Here is a 7,088-nt window from a genome sequence, read left to right on the forward strand (position 1 = left end):
CTCTAATTACCACTGGTTGGCAATCATCTCCGGATCTCACTGGTAATTAGACTGTCGTGGAGGATCAACTTGTGGTTCCGACTCTGGTTCTATGGCTGATGTAGGGTTCTGGTAAGCGTGAATGTCCTCCGGCGAGACGAGGTACTGGCCTGTAGATAAATCAAACAAGGAAGGAGCAGGCAAGGTGATAGTCTCAGGATGACGTTTATCAAAGATCAATTTGTATTTAAGCTCCCCTTCCCTATTCTTCATCATAAAATCATGCGCTACCATACTCTTATAATCTAAATAAACAGTAGGCAACAATTTTTCTTCTTTTTCATAGTGCCTAATGGGTATGTTATAATATGCAGCAAGGCGTGAAGCATAGATACCACCAAAGATGGGGCCCTTTGTACGGTTCAGACTTAACCGTTTAGCAATAATACTGCCCATACTAACAGAGTCGTCATGGAATAAACCATGGAACAAAATAAAAATATCAGGAACACTAAGGTTTCCACAGTTTCCGCGACCAATTAAGCAATGACTAGCAAATATTGCAAAGTAGCGTAAAACAGGAAAATGTATGCTAGTGACTCTTGCATCGGAAACCTTCCTAGTTTCCCCTACAGTGATAGTGTCAATAAACCCATCCACATCTTCTTAACCACATCATATAAATGAAACTCTACTGAAGGAGGTGATTCCCTAGGATAATAGTAGAATTTTTGCACAAAAGTATTGGTGAGTAAGAGATACTGTTCGCGTTGGTCGCGGAGGAAGTCGGTGAGGCCTGCATTCTTAGCCAATTCATAAAAATCCTCATAAATCCCGGTGGCTCTCAAGAAATCATTGGAGGGCCATTCACACGGCCTAACCTCCGCGGTGCAAGGCAGATTATACTTGGGCTTCTTTGCTTCTTCATTTTTCTTTTACTTTGAGCTTCGGCTCGATGAGCCCCTCAAAAATCTCTTCATTATTTTCTGAAAAATTCTGAAATTTTTAGTAACTTCAAAATAAAAGTGAACCAAACTCAACAAAATGATAGCAACTACAACTACAAGTGCCTAGAGCCTATATCATGCATCAAAACTACTTGGAACCACATAAATTTGACATGCAAGCTCAATAACAGGGTCACCTAAGTAGCAAAAATATGCAATGAATAAAGCACTAGAACAAAAACTATTTGGACCAATGGAGGAGTGCTACGTCTTGAGCTTGCATTGGTTTTCCCCGAAGAGGAAGGGATGATGCAGCAGAGTAGCGTAAGTATTTCCCTCAGTTTTTGAGAACCAAGGTATCAATCCAGTAGGAGCCCATGCTCAAGTCCCTCGTACCTGCACAAAGCGATAGCTACTCGCAACCAACGCATTAGGGGTTGTCAAGCCCTTCACGGTCACTTACGAGAGTGAGATCTGATAGATAGAATATTTTTGGTATTTTTGATATAAAGATGCAAAGTAAAAAGTAAAGGCAAAGTAAATAGTAAAACAATATAAAAGTGATGGAGATTGATATGAGGAGAATAGACCCGGGGGCCATAGGTTTCACTAGTGGCTTCTCTCAAGAGCATAAGTATTCTATGGTGGGTGAACAAATTACTGCTGAGCAATTGATAGAATTGTGCATAATTATGAGAATATCTAGGCATGATCATGTATATAGGCATCACGTCCGTGACAAGTAGACCGAAACGATTCTGCATCTACTACTATTACTCCACTCATCGACCGCTATCCAGCATGCATCTAGAGTATTAAGTTAAAAACAGAGTAATGCCTTAAGCAAGATGACATGATGTAGAGATATAAATTCATGCAATATGAAATAAACCCCATCTTGTTATCCTCTATGGCAACAATACAAGACGTGCCTTGCTGCCCCTTCTGTCACTGGGTAAGGACACTGCAAGATTGAACCCAAAGCTAAGCACTTCTCCCATGGCAAGAACTACCAATCTAGTTGGCCAAACCAAACGGATAATTCAAAGAGACTTGCAAAGATAACCAATCATGCATAAAAGAATTCAGAGAAGATTCAAATATTATTCATAGATAGACTTGATCATAAACCCACAATTCATCGGTCTCAACAAACACACCGCAAAAAGAAGATTACATCGAATAGATCTCCACGAGAGAGGGGGAGAACTTTGTATTGAGATTCAAAGAGAGAGAAGAAGCCATCTAGCTACTAACTATGGACCCAAAGGCCTGAGGTAAACTACTCACACTTCATCGAAGAGGCTATGATGATGTAGAAGCCCTCCGTGATGACGGCCCTCTTCCGGCGGAGCTCCGGAACATGCCCCAAGATGGGATCTCATGGATACAGAAAGTTGCGGCGGTGGAATTAGGGTTTTGGCTCCTGTTCTGATCGTTTGGGGGTACGTGTGTATATATAGGAGGAAGGAGTACGTCGGTAGAGCACCGAGGGGCCCACGAGGCAGGGGGGCACGCCCTAGGGGGGCGCCCCCACCCTCATGACCGCCTCTTTGATCCCTTGTAGTAGGGTCCAAGTCTCCTGGATCACGTTCGGTGAGAAAATCACGTTTCCGAAGATTTTATTCTGTTTGGACTCCGTTTGATATTCTGTTTATCCGAAACACTGAAATAGGCAAAAAAACAGCAATTCTGGGCTGGGCCTCCGGCTAATAGGTTAGCCCCAAAAATAATATAAAAGTGGAAAATAAAGCCCAATATAGTCCAAAACAGTAGATAATATAGCATGGAGGAATCAAAAATTATAGATACGTTGGAGACGTATTAGGCATCCCCAAGCTTAATCCCTGCTCGTCCTCGAGTAGGTAAATGATAAAAAGAGAATTTTTGATGCGGAGTGCTACTTGGCATAATTTCAATGCAAATCTTCTTAATTGTGGTATGAATATTCAGATTAGAAAGATTCAAGACAAAAGTTTATATTGACATAGAAAACAATAATACTTCAAGCATACTAACAAAGCAATTATGTCTTCTCAAAATAACATGGCTAAAGAGAGTTTTCCCTACAAAATCATATAGTCTGGCTATGCTCCATCTTCCCCACACAAAGTATTTAAATCATGCACAACCCCGATGACAAACCAAGCAATTGTTTCATACTCTAACTTTTTCAAAACTTTTTCAATCTTCACGCAATACATGAGCGTGAGCCATGGATATAGCACTATAGGTGGAATAGAATGGTGGTTGTGGAGAAGACAAAAAGGGAGAAGATAATATCACATCAACTAGGTGTATCAACGGGCTATGGAGATGCCCATCAATAGATATCAATGTGAGTGAGTAGGGATTGCCATGCAATGGATGCACTAGAGCTATAAATGTATGAAAGCTCAACAAAAGAAACTAGTGGGTGTGCATCCAACTTGCTTGCTCACGAAGACCTAGGGCAATTTGAGGAAGCCCATCATTGGAATATACAAGCCAAGTTCTATAACGTAAAATTCCCACTAGTATATGGAAGTGACAATATATGAGACTCTCTATATGAAGAACATGGTGCTACTTTGAAGCATAATATATGAGACTTGCTATATCATGGTGCTACTTTGAAGCACAAGTGTGGAAAAGGATAGTAGCATTGCCCTTTTTTGGCCTTTTTTCCTTGGCCTTTCTCTTTTTTATTGGGACAATGCTCTATTAAATGATGATCATCACACTTCTATTTATTTACAACTCAATGATTACAACTCGATACTAAAACAAAGTATGACTCTATATGAATGCCTCCGGCGGTGTACCGGGATATGCAATGAATCAAGAGTGACAAGTATGAAAGAATTATGAACGGTGGCTTTGCAACAAATACTATGTCAACTACATGATCATGCTAAGCAATATGACAATGATGGATGTGTCATGATGAACTAGATGGTGGAAAATTTCATGGCAATATATCTTGGAATGGCTATGGAAATGCCATAATAGGTAGGTATGGTGGCTGTTTTGAGGAAGGTATATGGTAGGTGTATGATACCGGCAAAAGGTGCGCGGTATTAGAGAGGCTAGCAAAGGTGGAAGGGTGAGAGTGCGTATAATCCATGGACTCAACATTAGTCATAAAGAACTCATATACTTATTGCAAAAATCTAGAAGTTATCAAAGCAAAGTACTACGCGCATGCTCCTAGGGGGATAGATTGGTAGGAAAATACCATCGCTCGTCCCCGACCGCCACTCATAAGGAAGACAATCAATAAATAAATCATGCTCCGACTTCATCACATAACGGTTCACCATACGTGCATGCTACGGGAATCACAAACTTCAACTCAAGTATTCTTTAAATTCACAACTACTCAACTAGCATGACTTTAATATTATCACCTCCATATCTCAAAACAATTATCATGCTTCAATCTTTTCTTAGTATTCAACACACTCAAAAGAAAGTTTCACAAATCTTGAATACCAAGCATATTATTATTAGGCAAATTACCATGCTATTAAGAGACTCTCAAATTAATTTAAGTGAAGCATGAGAGATCAATAGTTTCTTTAAAACGAATCCACCACCGTGCTCTAAAAGATCTAAGTGAAGCACATAGAGAAAAATTATCTAGCTCAAAAGATATAAGTGAAGCACATAGAGCAAAATTATCTAGCTCAAAAGATATAAGTGAAGCACATAGAGTATTCTATCAAATTTTAATTCATGTATGGCCCTCTCAAAAGGTGTGTACAGCAAGGATGATTGTGGTATACTAGCAATCAAAGACACAAGTAATACAAGACGCTCCAAGCAAAACACATATCATGTTGGTGAATAAAAATATAGCTCCAAGTAATTACCGATGGAAGTGGACGGAAAGAGGGGATGCCTTCCGGGGCATCCCCAAGCTTTAACTTTTTGGTGTCCTTGGATTATCTTGGGGGTGCCATGGGAATCCCCAAGCTTAGGCTCTTTCCGCTCCTTGTTCCATGATCCATCAAAAGAATTCACCCAAAACTTGAAAACTTCACAACACAAAACTCAAGATAGAAAACTCGTGAGCTCCGTTAGCGAAAGAAAACAAAAGACCACTTCAAGGTACTGTAATGAACTCATTATTTATTTATATTGGTGTTAAACCTACTGTATTCCAACTTCTCTATGGATTATAAACTATTTTACTAGCCATAGATTCATCAAAATAAGCAAACAACACACGGAAAATAGAATCTGTCAAAAACAGAACAGTCTGTAGTAATCTGTAGCTAGCGCAAGATATGGAACCCCAAAAATTCTAAAATAAATTGCTGGACGTGAGGAATTTATCTATTAATAATCTTGAAAAATAATTAACTAAATAGCACTCTTCAAATAAAAATGACAGCAGTTCTCGTGAGTGCTAAAGTTTCTGTTTTTTACAGCAAGTTCAACAAGACTTTCCCCAAGTCTTCCCAACGGTTCTATTTGGCACAGACACTAACTAAACAAAAAAACACAACCTAAACAGAGGATAAATAATTTATTTATTAATAAACAGGAGCAAATAGCAAGGAATAAAAATAAAATTGGGTTGCCTCCCAACAAGCGCTATCGTTTAACGCCCCTAGCTAGGCATAACGAGCAAGAATAGATCTAGGTATTGCCATCTTTGGTAGGCAATCCATAAGTGGCTCTCATGGTAGTTTCATATGGTAATTTTATTTTCTTTCTTGGAAAGTGTTCCATGCCCTTTTTCAATGGAAATTGAAATCTAATATTCCCTTCCTTCATATCAATAGTCGCACCAACCGTTCTAAGGAAAGGTCTACCAAGAATAATAGGGCAAGAAGGATTGCAATCTATATCAAGAACAATGAAATCTACGAGCACATAATTCCTATTTGCAACAATAAGAGCATCATTAATTCTTCCCATAGGTTTCTTAATAGTGGAATCCGCAAGATGCAAGTTTAGAGAGCAATCATCAAAATTACGGAAATCTAGTAAATCACACAAAGTCTTGGGAATAGTAGAGACACTAGCACCCAAATCACACAAAGCATAAAACTCATGATCTTTAATTTTAATTTTAATAGTTGGTGCCCACTCATCATAGAGTTTTCTAGGGATAGAAACTTTCAACTCAATTTTTTCTTCATAAGATTGCATCAAGGCATCAACAATATGTTCGGTAAAGGCTTTATTTCGACTATAAGCATGTGGAGAATTTAGCACGGATTGCAACAAGGAAATACAATCAATCAAAGAGCCATTTTCATAATTAAATTCCTTGAAATCCAATATAGTGGGTTTAGCAACATCTGGATTTTTATTTCTTTCAATCCCACTTTCAGCAATTTCATCATTAAGATCTAAATACTCCAAATTTTTAGAACGCCTTCTAGGTAAAGGAAGATCATATTCAGTTTCATCAAGATTCATATTGCAAAATAAATATTTAATAGGAGACACATCAATAACTTTTAGATCTTCATCTTGATTTTCATAAGAATTATTAGAACATGCTTTAATAAAGGCATCTTTGGAAGCACGCATCCTAGCGGTTCTTTCTTTACACTCATCAATTGAAATTCTCATGGCTTTTAGGGACTCATTAATATCATACTTAGGCGGAATAGATCTAAGTTTCAAAGCATCAACATCAAGAGCAATTCTATCAATGTTCCTAGTCAAATCATCAATCTTAAGCAATTTTTCTTCAATCATAGCATTAAAATTATTTTCCAAAGAAATAAATTCTTTAATATTAGATTCAAAATCAGAGGGCATCTTATTATAATTTCCATAAGAGTTGTTGTAGGAATTCCCATAATTATTAGAAGGATTACTAGGATATGGCCTAGGATTAAAATTCCCTCTATAAGCGTTGTTACCAAAATTATTGCTACCAATAAAATTCACACCCATAGATTCATTGTTATTCTCAATCAAAGTAGACAAAGGCATATCATTAGGATCAGAAGAAACACTCTTAGAAGCAAATAATTTCATAAGTTCATCCATTTTTCCACTCAACACATTAATTTCCTCTATCGCATACACTTTTTTATTAGAAGTTCTTTTAGTTTTCCATTGAGAATAATTAACCATAATATTATCTAGGAGTTTAGTAGCATCTCCTAAAGTGATTTCCATAAAAGTGCCTCCCGCGACTGAATCTAAAAGATT

This window comes from Triticum aestivum, chromosome 4A, assembly GCF_018294505.1.
Source record: "Triticum aestivum cultivar Chinese Spring chromosome 4A, IWGSC CS RefSeq v2.1, whole genome shotgun sequence".
Taxonomy (NCBI): domain Eukaryota; kingdom Viridiplantae; phylum Streptophyta; class Magnoliopsida; order Poales; family Poaceae; genus Triticum; species Triticum aestivum.